Source organism: Pygoscelis adeliae, unplaced genomic scaffold, assembly GCF_000699105.1.
Source record: "Pygoscelis adeliae isolate BGI_AS28 unplaced genomic scaffold, ASM69910v1 Scaffold175, whole genome shotgun sequence".
NCBI lineage: Eukaryota > Metazoa > Chordata > Aves > Sphenisciformes > Spheniscidae > Pygoscelis > Pygoscelis adeliae.
The window spans coordinates 4,384,923-4,399,447 of record NW_008824941.1 but is presented as its reverse complement, the minus strand read 5'-3'; positions in this window follow the sequence as shown (position 1 = coordinate 4,399,447).

The window sequence follows — 14,525 nt, the reverse complement described above, 5'->3', positions numbered from 1 at the left end:
CTGTAGCTTTTGCAATAGAAGGCATGGAGGTTACACATGAACACTGTTTAAAAGGCAGCTGACTTCAACCTATATTAAACTTGGCATGAAGACATTGGTTCTGACCATGTACTGAGAACTCCACAAGTGCGGCCATCAGACTCTCATTTAAGACTGGCCCAAGAGCGTCCCACAGCAGAGCTGTGGTTCAAGGCTTCACATTCAACAGCAACTAGTTCCAGCGGTCTGATTCTCACCTGGCATAAAGAGATCCTGAAGTAAATAGTCTGTGTCAATTTAAAACAGATATAGATTTTTTTCTTGTCAGTGAAACATTTTACATAAAAGGTAACATAATAATAACCAAAATCTGTAAGGTTACTATTAAATATGCTTTAAAATTATTTTATACAAGTTTATAGATGAAAGAAGATAATGACCAAAATTATAAATTTTTACTTTTCTGCAGGGTTCTGGTTTTTGGTTGTTTTGGGGGTTTTTTTTGCATAGCATGGCATGCTGCTGAGATAGTATCTGTTTTGAGGATAATTTTAACTTGGCTATGTGACAATTTCAGTACACAATATGCTCATGCTTTGCACAAATGACTATATAATGTTTCATTAAGGACTGTAAATACCCATCAACCTAATCACAGAAATGCTGTTTCAGTGATTTTAGGGCCATTTAATCTGGGCTATGATGACAGGGATGAATAGCTTTATTTTATTAACAGTTGCCATTGCAATTACACTGAGAAAAATATTTTCATGGAAAAATTAAGCAGCCTTTCCTTTTGCCCTGATGCATTTGAGCAATATGAGTATCCTTCTATAAAGAGTCCTTGCAACTGTCATAGGAGTGCTTTCCTTCAAATAGCTTTCTATAGCAGTTTTCTAATCTGCTCAAGAAAACAAGATCATCTCCAACCATGTCATGCTATTTTTTCACCTCTTGTTTGCATCTCTGCTTGCCTTTTTTGTGATGACCAAATTCCCTTCCCAAGACTATTCTCTGTCATGGGATTAGTTCATTCTGGCATTACTAGTCAAGGACAAACTTTGTTAGTTCTTAGTAATTTCTGAAGAATGGACAAATTGAGGCTGCAGGTAAGTTAATTATTTTGACACCTGAGATTTCTTATATCCCTTAGAAATGTTGCTGTTTCAGTCAACTGTGTCACTCATATGAAACCAGTGCTCATCATAAAAATACTTGTGGGAAACACACTGAAGCAGGAAAAATGAAATTTTGTTTTTTTGGGGAAAAAAAAAATCAGACTAGGAATAACTTCAAGGCACAACATCCTCCACAGATTAGAACATGCATATGAACAACAGAAAGGTGAGTGGAGAAGGGTGCATTGTCAAAGGTGATCAGGCATCCTTGAACATCTTTGGTTATGCTTTCTGCACACATGTTCCTGTCTTTGGCTTTTAAGCAGTTTTTTATCATTTCCAAAGAATGATATAGTTAGGTCTGAATTTCAATCCTATAACAATTCTAAAAATGGCTACAAAACGTGTTTTGAGACATTTAGTTTGAAAATTAGGAGAAAGGAATCGTTATCAGGGTACATTAGTGCTGGAACAGGCTTTCTAGAGAGGTGTGAAATTTCTGTCCTTGGAAGTTCTCACAGCTTGCCAAGACCTATGACTGACCAGTCTAGTGTTGGCAATAGTCCTACTTCAAGTGGCAGGCTGCATTAGATGATATCTGGAAGTTCCTTGGAACCTACATTCTATGATTCCATGCCTGAAGTCCTTTCTTCATAATATGTATACATATTTAGTAGGACAAATTCAAGTCTTATTCAAAAACATCACTTAGCATCTGATGTAGCTCTTCTGTTTTAACAAAACTGTGGCACTGAACTTGATAGCAAAGTATAGGGTTTTAAATAATTTCAATAATAATCATAGTTATTAAAAAGTAGAGTTGGAATAAACCTTGTGCAACCATCCAAATATCAATTGTCCATCCACTAAGGATGTTATATACCTATAACGCTCATGACATTTTTTTTCCTAGCCTTATCTCCTTTAAATCTCCTTTAATCTCGAATTCTCCTTCAAAAGGAAAAGAGCTTGGTGTTTTATGTGCTCTCTTTGCAGAAAAGAGAATAAGTTGCCTAATGAAGTGTTTAGGTCCAATGACATAACATCATGTAGAATAAACTTCTTCAGCATCATTTTAAAAAATATCTCCTTGATCTGATATTCACTGAATTCAGAGGGAGTTTTTAATGCTGATTTCAATAAATAATGGATGCAGTTATGAATGTCTTGAACATATGCACAGCTCCAGTTACCCTAAAGTTTGGTGTCAGATATATGTTGGTTTAGAAATGCAAAGTGTTTTCATCTATAAAACTACAGTAATTCTTATATTGTACAGATAGGAAGATTTTAATGTCCACATGGAATGCTAACAGTAAACTGTATGGGGGCTAAGAATATGGGAATAAGAAGGTTTTTGAAAACACAATGTGACCTAAGAATATGATATTGGGACTTTATCCTTTAAAGAAGACAAGTTTAAAGATTTGTGACCACAAGTGGTACTACTGATAACTTTGGCTGAATTTTTAATAAAGATAAATCTGTATATGGCAGTCTAATCAAAGAGAAGGGATACAGCATATTGATCTTACTTTGGAAGAGCTAATGGAGACAAGTAATGCCAAGACTGAAAATGTCCCAAGAAGTAGTGGGGCAACTCTGTATCATATTAACAAGAAAACCCATCCACAATCACACATCTTGGGTACATCAGGGAAATGTTCGTACACATTGAATGAAATCTCTTGGGAGGGCAATAAATCCTACACAACAAATTATATACTAACAGGTTCTTAGGGGAATTGAAATAAATCCTCACAACCGCTTAGTGGGTAATCTCCAGATCAGATTCCCATTCTTCTTTAGAGGAAAATAATATATTGCTTCTTATACTCTCTGCCAGCCAAATGCTATATATCAAAGATATGAATGTAGTTGAAATATTGATCCTGAGCCAAAGTGAAACTAAAGGAAAGTTTAATACATTCCCCTATAAAAAAAAAAAAAAGTGAGTCAGAAAATACTAAAAGTATAACTTCTGGTCAAATGAAATCTAGATAAAAATAGAATTTAAAATAGAAAACAGGATACACCCCTTGCCACTTACGTTCCTGCAAGGTGGAGAATAAAAGCTGAGAGCTTGATTATTCTACAGAAACAGCAACAACAAGAACTAAAAGATGCAGAAAAGATTATCGCAGGGATGAAAAATTTAATGTTGTACACAAATGTGTTTAAAAAAGAATTCCTTGAAAAGCAAGAGAGGAGACTCCCATTAACTGGCTGCAATATAAGCTGGCAAACAATAACTGGAGAGAAGGGCAGCATTGATTCTTGAAGGCAAGCTCAGAAAGTGAAAAGGTATATGCAAGAATGATTTTTGGCCTCATAAAGCTTGTTAGCTCATTCAGAGGGAAAAGTTTCCCTGTCAGAGGTATTGCAGCAGCCATCCAACAAAAATTGGATGTTCTAATGAAAACCTTCTGCTGTGGTGTACACATCACACAAACACCAAGTGCAAGTTCTAGACAAGACTTGACTAATTGGCTAGGTTGGCATACTGGCTTAGAGATTTAGGTCAGGTTCTCACCATCATCGTTCCCTGGATAAGGATAACAGAGGCAAACATGGTGATGTTATATTCACCCTCTCCATGCAGGTCAGCCCTTGATTTATTCCAAATTTTATTTTATACTTCCCCTAATGGCCTTCAAGCTTCTGTAAAGAGAGGGCTACTGTACAGTGCTCTTTGGTGATAGCCCTGGGCTAGTGGTAGGGAGCAGAAGTATTTTAACCCTTAGGCTAGCTTTATGTTGCACATGGGGTATTCTCCGAGGGCAAATTAATCCTTTTCTTAGATTTCAGAATGAAATAAAAAAGTCTTAGGGTTACTGAACAACAATGCCAAAATATCCAGGAAAAAACAGTGTCTGCCAGAAGACTAACTACTACATGATAAAAGTGCATGTTTTAAAGTTAAGCATTAACAGCTTTTAAAAGCAAATGGCTATTTCTCCATTCCACAGCAAAACCGCTGCCAGTGTGCCTACCTCTGTGGGGTTAACTGAAAAAAAAACAAGTTGTCACAGTAACAGAGCTTGTGCTTGGGAAAGGAGAACATCACCCATCGCTGTACAGTTTTTCACTTTAGAGGAAATTGCTGATCTATTCTCATGCAAAGAATTATGGTGGAAATAAAGGACTTGCCTACAGCAGAAAAGAATTCAGAAATGGATTTCAAAAGGAATAAATAAGTTTCAGTATGAGTGAGGGAACCCTCTGTGATCTCTTAGCACTTTGCTTACTAACAAGAAGGGAAGTTTCTAAAGATGCTGAAGGGTAAAATGAAAGTAGGATGATCTTCTAATTGAACTATAGGATAAAAGAGAAAAAGAAGGAAAGAAGGCAAGAGAAAGAAAGAAAGAAAGAAAGAAAGAAAGAAAGGAAAGAAAGAAAGAAAGAAAGAAAGAAAGAGAGAAAGAAAGAAAGAGAGAAAGAAAGAAAGAGAGAAAGAAAGAGAGAAAGAAAGAGAGAAAGAAAGAAAGAGAGAAAGAAAGAAAGAGAGAAAGAAAGAGAGAAAGAAAGAGAGAAAGAAAGAGAGAAAGAAAGAGAGAAAGAAAGAAAGAAAGAAAGAAAGAAAGAAAGAAAGAAAGAAAGAAAGAAAGAAAGAAAGAAAGAAAGAAAGAAAGAAAGAAAGAAAGAGAAAGACAGACAGACAGGAGTGTGAATCACAATCCTTCAGGAAATTCAGAATCAAAATACTGCTCAAATGCTGCGTATTTTAGGTTCTCCAGACGGGAACTGAGCAGAGCCACACAGTTTGCAAACTTCTGTGTATGAAATCAGACTTTGGGCTTTGGATTTAATCTGGCCAACAGAATCAGGAGCTACAGAGCAAAGCAGGGCAGAATTTATCCCCAGACTCTGGGAGAAATTTAGCTCCAGAAGCTTATTATCACCCAACTGATTTTTGTGTGCTTTTCAGGAAGGTGATTTAAGTTCATACATGAGGGGAAGGAAAGTTTTGTGTAAATATAATGAGGCTAAATATTGCAAGATTTCTTGTCACCAAAGACTTTTTAAAGAAAACATAGAAACAACAATGAAAAGAATGTTAGGCCGTAGAAAGCCTTTTTCTATAATGTGAAAATAAGTAGAAATAATTTTGTCATCAGCATCCTTTAGAGGGCCAGGAGATTCAGGGGGAAGAAAATTTTCAAATTTGTCTCAGTGTGTAATGGAAAGAGTAAATGTTGCTTTAGATCCTTGATTGTGGTACAGGCTTCCTCTAGGTCGTTTCAGTCTGGCTAACATGATTCATAGCTTCAAATTAACTAAAAGATGCCAGGGGTGTTGGGGATGCCCAGATGTTTATTTAGCAAGCCAAGAAGACCTGTTGTCTCAGCTGTCACCCATTACTTTAACCCCACTAGTCTTAAAAAACTGCAGTGAGGGAATCTGATAGAGACAGAATTGGTTTTCTGCAGTTGTGAAGACATAGTTGTCATCATAGTGACTCTCAGAAGTCCAGTAAAAGATGATTTACTGCTATTTCTAAAGTCTACAGCTACTGTTTCCAATGGGCAGCAAAAGGGTGACAGGTTAATCTGTTTAAGTCCCTTCCTCTGCCCTTATAATTCTACTGGCCTTTGACAGACCAAATATACAAATAATTCAGAAACAGTTTTCATTTGGATAGTTTACTTGAGGCTCTGGATAGGTCTGTGTGCTGTAATTTCTATAATGTATTCATTTCCTACTATCCAGCTTTTTCAAAAGTTTATTCACATCAACCTTTAAACCAGCCTTATGGACAATTATTAAAGGATTATCTCAGTTGAGAGAATTTAAAGTATTCCTCTGGGAGCCTTAACTCTGAAGACCTACAGTTCTAAGACATTAATACATTTTAGAAAATCAAATTTTCCTATTTTCTTTCATTTCCTTAGATGGTCATAATATACAAATAAGAATAATAGCACTAATTTTCTTTTCCATTCATCCAGGTAAAATTTAAGATTTGGAATCATTCAGTTACTGGGGATATGTAGTCATAAACCACATCTGTATCTATTATGGAGTTTCATGTTGCACTTAAAAATGTTCTAGAATTCCAGGCCTTTTAAACCAAGGAATTTTGGGGTGGGGGAGAGTGTTGTTGGATTTGGGAGTTTTTTGTATATAAGGGGGTGAGTGCACACATCTATATTGCGTGTTATCTACACATGTAGGTAACAGAATTGTGCTGTTTTTCACTTGTAAGTCATTATTATCCATCCTTCTCCTGCCTCTTTAATTTCTGCTCCTTGCATTCACTAATGAATTATGTTCATAACTCCTTCAGTGTCTCACCCAGCCATTTTCCCTAAGCAAAAAGAGAGATAAATGACGGATTATCTGAATGCACATTAACTCTTTGTCATGTTTTAACCTCAGCCAGCACCACCCAGCTGCTCACTCATTCCTCCTAGAGCAGGACTGGTGAGAGAATCAGAAGGGTGAAAGTGAGAAAACTCGTGGGTTGAGATAAAGACAGTTTAACAGGTAAAGCCAAAGCAACACACACAAGCAAAGCAAAACAAGGAATTCATTCACTGCTTCCCATCAGCAGGCAGGTGTTCAGCCATCTCCAGGAACGCAGGGCTCCATCATGCATAAGGGTTACACGGAAAGACAAACGCCATCACTCCGAATGTCACCCCCTTCCTTCTTCTTCCCCCAGCTTTATATGCTGAGCATGACGTCATATGGTGTGGAATATCCCTCTGGTCAGTTGGGGTCAGCTGTCCCGGCTGTGTCCCCTCTCAACTTCTTGTGCACCCCCAGCCTGCTCACTGGTGGGGTGGTGTGAGGAGCAGAAAAGGCCTTGACGCTGTGTAAGCACTGCTCAGCAGTAACTAAAACACCCCTGTATTATCAACACTGTTTTCAGCACAAATCCAAAACAGAGCACCATACAAGCTACTATGAAGAATTTTAACTCTATCCTGGCAAAAACCAGTACACCCTTCCAAGGAGATCCCTGGTGCAACAGGGTTCAGTTGTTATAACTATAGCACAAAAAAGTGAAAATTTTATACTTTTTAACAATGGGGCTCTGCTAGGGCTCGCAGAAGAGCTGCAAAGGCAAATCCTGGAGGTGCAATCTCTACTGTCAGAATTAAAGAAGAGTAGCAAAATAATGCTAAAAAAAATGCCTCGCCAGTCTTTGCATTGCTGCTGTGACACAGTCACTTCAAAGTAGAGCTGCAAATAAGTCTCTCAACATTTCTAGTTGGCAAAAATAACACTGGTGAGACTAAATACATGACTATTCAGCAACAATTTGTTATGGTCTGCCCTCTAATGGCTACAAGCTTAAAATGGGAAGTAGGCAGTGAAATCATGACTGCAAGCTACTAAAATTGTGGAACTAAAATTGTGGAAGTATCCTTTGTTTCAAGTACCTGAATGCAGCAGTCATGGAATAACTGGACTCCAAAGAGAGAAAAAATGCTGTTGTAAGACCAGATGACTTGCAACCTAAAGCAATGGGTTACTGACCATGGCAATTTAAAGCGCTGTATCTTTGTTAAGAAATGTAAAGTACTTACATAAGCTCAGTTCTGTAATATCATTGTTCCCTGGGCAGAATTTTCTGCCTTTTTGCAAGCTGCATGTTCTTTGATCCAGTCCTAAATAGTCTAGTCAAGTGAGTGAAACCCTTTTAAGGTCTCTGAGTGCATCTGACTGCAGTCTGAAGGACCTCTTGTCAGATATAAGGCTCTTCTTAGTTGTGAAAAGAGCTGAAACAGCCTCAGGCTGCCCCAAAACTGGAATATGTGTATAAAAAGCTGTTGTATCATCACCTTTTGCCCTCTTCGATTCATCCCCTGAAGAAAGAAATGTTTAACCACAAAAAGAATCTGGCCTAATGCATGGTGCTTTTTGATGTACCTTACAAACCTAGAGGGAATGTTAGCAGGAAAGCTTATTCTATCCTAGTCAGAGAAAATCCTATGAAAAAATACCTATTGCCATGAGCTAACTGCTTTAAATGATTCTTTCTTAGTTTAGGAAACAAAAGAGAGAAAATGGTCATCCAGATGAGTATCAGTAAGCTGATACGTTTCCTATAAGTTGCCTTATCTGAAAAAATAGTGAATGTTTGTAGAAGCTCAAAAATCCCCCCAAAAACCCAAGATGAAACACATATGTATAAGCAAGATTTTTCTGTGTGACCAGAAAAGGTAAGGAGAACAAGTGTTAGCAGCCTAAGAAACCAAAGGTCAGACTTCCCTGCTTATTGTCAAGGCAAACAAGATGAGGACAAAAGGTGTGGCAGTTTTCATCCCAAACTGAAAGAATCCAGAGGATATGAACTACATTGTAGACAATGCACAAACTAAAGAAATTTGACATGAAGATCTAAAGAAGGGATGCCTACTTATACTTTGCTGAAAGCAGATGCATTTCGAGGAGCCTTAATTGCAATGAAAATATTTTAAGAAGGTTGTTTATTTTTATTTCTATTCACTACTATTTTTTGAAATTATATTATAGCAAACTGACCTACGTGTCATCAAAATTCAGACATGCAGGAAGTGAAGGTGCACACCATTTGATATGATATGACATAAAACATACACACAAATATATGCCTATATACATACATATATGTGTAGTATTTTACTCTGAAATTAGCTTTAATAAAGATGCACTAACAGTGACAAGTACCATGATTGTGTAATCAAAAGGAAACCCTATCATAAAAATATAATTTGGGTTGTTGCACTCTAGAGAACTCAGTCTTGGTGGTGGTCATGAAATTTTACACTGGTATCCTATCCCTGTCTTGGCTTGCATCAGACTAGAAGGGTAGTATCTTTGTGGAAGGAAATTAAGCATGAGTCATTTTAAACCATACACACTGGCATAGGATACTGCAAAAAACTGAATTTAGAAGAAGTCAGCTTAAGGCAACTCATGAATTTTCCATCTTGCCTTTTTTTGTAGCAAGTACTGTGGCAAATTACAAGCACTGGAGATATCTAAGATCAGAAAAACTTTAAGGTAAGTAGAGAGGAGTGAGTGTCAGGAGTAAAGTGATATACTGAAAAAAATTAATACATTCAGGCTACACTTTTTATATTGGCTTGTTTAGGCTGAAATTGTGCCTTTTTGGCTATGAAAATAACATGCTTTTGGATTTTTAATGCATATTTGTTTCTCTGATAATGACAAACACAGTGAAAACTCATCTCCACGCGCACGTTTGCGAAGAGGATCTAGACATTTGCTGCTAACTCTGAACACTTTTATTCTTGGTCAACCATTTAGCTGAAAATTATTTAGAAATCTTAGTGTCTACGTAGGAAGTAGATAGCCATGTAACATAGTAAGACTCTCACAGCTACAGGTAGCTTTTCTCTTTTGTATTGGGGGTGGGAGGGGACACACTTTTACAGGAGTCACTCCTTTAGGCAAAAACTTATGGTGCTGAAGACACTGGAATACCTATGGCATTAGGCAGATCTGAACTGGATTGTATGTCCCTGACAAATATATTTGTCTCAGCTCATCATCTATGAAAGAGAGATAAAATAAAAGACATATTTGGCAAGCACATTATGTGGATACATGAATATTTATTGTGATATTAGTATGCAAGCCGGCATCACAGAAATATTAAAGCGAAAATGGACTACTGTCATAGTAGTCTGAGCTTCTGCATGACACAGGCCATTGGACCTTTATGATTTAATTTCTCCTTTCAGCTCAGTAATTCTGTTTGAATCAGAGTAAACACATTAGAAAAATGTTCACATTTGATTTTAAAGTCCTCAGTGAGGCTCTCCCACCATCCACAATGAGGCGCTGCCACCAATAGCTAATTAACATTTGGCAGAAGTTTACAGTTTACTTCTTCCTCTAGTTCAAAGTACTTACAAATTGTGCTTTTGTTACCCTTGAAATTCTCTAGCATTTACTGAACAAAGTGGACTGTTTCAGGACCTTACTATAAGGCATGTTTTCTGTTCCTCTGACTGTTCTCAAGGCTCTTCTGTGCAGCAGCATTCACATCAGAAGAAAACAAAGACAGTTCTCTACTCCTTCTCTGGGTTCCTCTTCTAAGGACCACATACATCTTCCTACCACTGTTTCAAACTAGGAATTTGTGTTAAATTGGCTAGCTCCCACAGCCCCCAAGTCCTTTTTTAGAGTAACAGCTTTCCAGGAAGGAGTCCTACATTCAGGGGATATGAACTCCATTTACTGTTTTAATACAACATTATGTTTGCATATACTGAAATGCATATAATTTCTTTATGCTGTCTAACAAGCGAGTATCAATGACATCTTCTCTGTTATTTGCCACTTAACCTATCTTTGTGTCAGCTACAGTTGCGGCTGATGAGGACTTTATGATTTTTTACATCATAGGTTAAAAAAAAATATGCTTAATAACAAAAAGGAGTAGGATCAAAAACAATTAGTCTGCAAATTGCAAAAACACACCGGTATGATAACTCCCTATTATGTGGCTGGTTAGCAATTAATCCATATGGTTTACAAGTAGCTTATGTTGATTTAGTATTGTTCTGGTTTCTTTGTGCAGCACAATATCCAAAGCCTTGCAGAAACCTGACAGTATCCTATCAAAGTTGAATCTTTCCAATATCTTATTTGAAGTCCATTTGGTGAGATCTGCTTTCCATAGATATATGTTAATTGGCACAGATTGCACTGAAGTACTGCAAAGATGAATGCAAAGGGCTGTTAGAAAGTTCTCTATCCAAGGTTGCTGGTTGATGATGAGAGAGCACATCGCCTGGTGGTGTTGGTATTCCCCTACTGACATACATAAGCACTATCAATATCTATATTTGCAAATTTTAAAATGTGGTTTCTTTTCATGATCCTACATGAAGCTGTGAAATTCACTTTCCTCATACCAGCACAGATATGTTGTAAAGCTGGAAAGTGACAATGAATAAGATATAAACACAGCCAAAATAAAGTCATTATAGTGTAAGCAAATCATCTGAAACAAGATGCAAGGCCTGACAAGGCTAGACAAGCTCTCTGTAAAACTGCTGTCATTTCACATTCCCAATTGCAAACTGAAATGCTGAATCAGATTTTCAGATGCTGAAATTTGGTGCAACTCCACTGAAGCCATCCAATTTAGGACAGAAGAAGTGCTAACTCAAAGACAATACAGAACTTCTTCCAGTTGTAATGCAGACTTTACGACGGTCATAATCAGATCTCAGAATATGAAGTTGGGAGTTAGAAAGAACAGAAAACTTCCTCATACAGAACAGAAAATATTGTCATCATGTTTTCTAGTCAAGGATACAGAAGAATTAAGAGCAATTCTTGTTTCAGATGAAGTAGAAGAGTTATTAAATAGTTTGGAAGAAAAATAGGATAAAAATTAAAGTAGTTAGATGTAGATAGCCAGCCAGCCAAAACTTTCATTTTTATTAAAGGAGAGTAACAATAAATTACAAACAAAGGAACAAGTTCTTCAAAGAATTAAAGCTGTGGTCTCCTTTCTCTTGGTTCAATGAGAGCTCCTGCCTCTCAGCATGAGCAGGGTGCTGTAACCACTGAACTGCAGAGACATGTCCTTGTTTTTTTGTTTGTCTTTGGCCCTTGGTGATCAATCTTAGTAAGAGAGTTTGAGTGTATTGCTCCCTTTGCTCCTTTTCCTTCCTTCTTTGCACCTACTTTATAACCTGCTAGTGAGGTTGTTCTTTTATAAAGTGGTGAACAGAAGTCTGATCCATCTCAGACTGAAGAGGAAGTTGAGCTGAGGTCTAAAATAGCCTGGGCAAGTACAAAATCTACTAAGCCAAAGATAGGCAGCAAAAACTTCTCCAGCAAATGTTGTTTTTTTTTTTAAAACAGGATGAGTCCACACTTGGTAGGCTGCCTAACTTGGACTAGGAATGGGAAGAAGCACCAAATATGCAGTCTTGAATCAAGTATCTCTGCTTTAAAGACAGGCTGAAGCTTGGCATGCCACACATTTCCCATTGGTAGGTTTAAGAAACCTCTGCTCAACATCTATGCTTTCCAGCTTGTTTTTGATTGCACTTATCCCTTTCCACTGACTCTGAAGGTATGTGCAAGTATTTCAGGTGTCCTGAGTCAACTTGCTGGGGCTGAATTTTTGGGTATTGAGATTTCTAAATTCAGGGTACTAAAGCACAGATTATGATTATTTTCCTTTCGGCTGAAATAACTTCTGCATCTGGCATTTAAGTATTTAAACCATTTGAATGGATATTCATTAACTAAAATCACTGCTTTTAAATAACTATTTTAAAAATATCTATGTATAAATTTTCTTGTAACTTGTTGTCTTCTAAAATACTGTTTACAAGATGCAGTTCAAAGTTGTTAGCGCAGCAAAATGAGCAAGATTTTCCTATTGCATGTGATCCGGTTCACTGGCCCAGCAGCTGGCAGGTCTGATGAAATCAACTTCTGCTACATGCTGTTGCTTAGAGTGTTTATCAATATAGGATAAGGGAAATAATTTCTAAAGAGCCTTAGATGCTCTTAAACTATTTATTTTACAGTCAATGTCAAAATAATTAGTTTCTTTAAAGTCTTTGGTGACATCATGCACGTAAGGAAAAAGTGATCACAATTGAGAGACAGTCCTTTGGAAAAATATCAAGGAGCATTTTTTCCAGTATAACGCGTTGCCTAATATGTCAGCCACTCACATTTCATTAAAGCTGATTCTATCTCCTGCAAAGGTTTATACAGAACTATGGCATGGCCAATGGTTACAAGAAAAGCAGCTGACAAAACTATTTAACTACAATACACTGTGCAGATACTGGAACTGCCATTAAATGTTCACAATATTTCTTTGTCAACATCACTGCTCTTTTTTGCTTGTGACATTTTTCTGCCTGATGATCTTACTGAACTTAGGGAAATTCCAGATTTTCTCATGTATTTAAAATGGCCAGCCTGGATTTTCTGACCATAAATATTCTATAGTACAGGGAGTTTTCTGGAGGGTTGAATTTTTTTGTTTGCTTGCACTTTTTTTTTATTGCTACAAAAGAAACAGTCACCAAATGCATGTGTATATAGTACATAGGGGCAAAGAACAAAAAGCTATCTTTTTTTTTTAATCTCTCTTTCTTTTTAGTAGAATTGTAGGCCCTTGAAAAACCAACGGCAAAATTTCAAAAGGGTTAACTTTAGGCTGCTATTAATAGCCATAGAAAATTTACACTTGGAAAAATAAGCAAGCAAACAAACAAACAAAAAAATCCATCTCCTTCCTTTATCAATGAGAAGCAAAAAGTGGGTACTCTAGCTTTTCATTCAACTGTAGCCTATCTGCATTGTATCTAGTGACTTTTGAGATCCTTATAAGCCTACAATGGCAGATCCTTATAAGCCTTTTGGATGGCAGAGATTTTCTCAGGGAAACTTGAGGAGGAGATGAAAAAACAATGTGCAAAAAGGGAAATTTTCCAAGAGATGTACGTTATTCAACAATCCCTTCTATTGGTGTAAGGGACTCTTTCCTGAAAACAGACATAAAGGACAAGAATAGAGCTCAATGGAAACTTGTGGACCCTTAACCCCAAAGCTTAGTAAGGCACTGGTCCTCCTGAGAAAATTTGACAGATATTTCAAGGACAGATATCCAAATTGTGCTATTTCACTATTCATGGGAAATTGTTGCTACTTTCACCTCAAAGAGTAGAAAGGACACATTATGGGACATTCTTTCTCGTAAAATGGGAAGGGAATTAAATGGGCAATTGTGAAACTATCTCAACAAGAAGTGTGTTGTTATTTATTTTCTACATATCCTTTTTGCATTTTTCAAGGTTATTAATTCTTTTTTATTAAGAAGGATTTGTAAATAATTATTGAGTACTTGAGAGTTTGGAGAATTCTGCAGAAGAATGGTTGTTCAATTCTCCAGTGGTTGTGGACTGGAACTTGAGCTACCTAGTCATTTCTCAAGAGGCACTAGCTAAATCACAGGGAGTTTGTCTGCCGATCATATTAATATCCAAGGCCATGGACATCAGATTGATATTGACCTTAACGCATGCACAGTCCATATTTGCAAAAAGCATTTTTTTATTCCCTTGGGATTTTTATATGAAATCTTACAGGAATTTTACAGGAAAGCACAAAGATTTTTAAATTAAAACCTATTTTTTGTATATTCTCTGTTGAGGTGGTGTTACATATGCATCCAAGACCACTTTTTTTCACACTGCAAAACACAATTTCTATTCTTGCTTGATCACAAGTTTTTAGAACTTTAGTCTGGAATAGACTGAAGACCTTCCTTGACCTTAGCAAAAGCAACCTTTCCTTTCATAATTTAATGTCATTACTTCTTCAAATGTTTGCGTTCACAATTTAGGACATCTTAATAACATAATGTGTGGCAATATTGAAAACAAGACTCCAGTTCAAATCTAATTAATTAATTAGTATATAGCA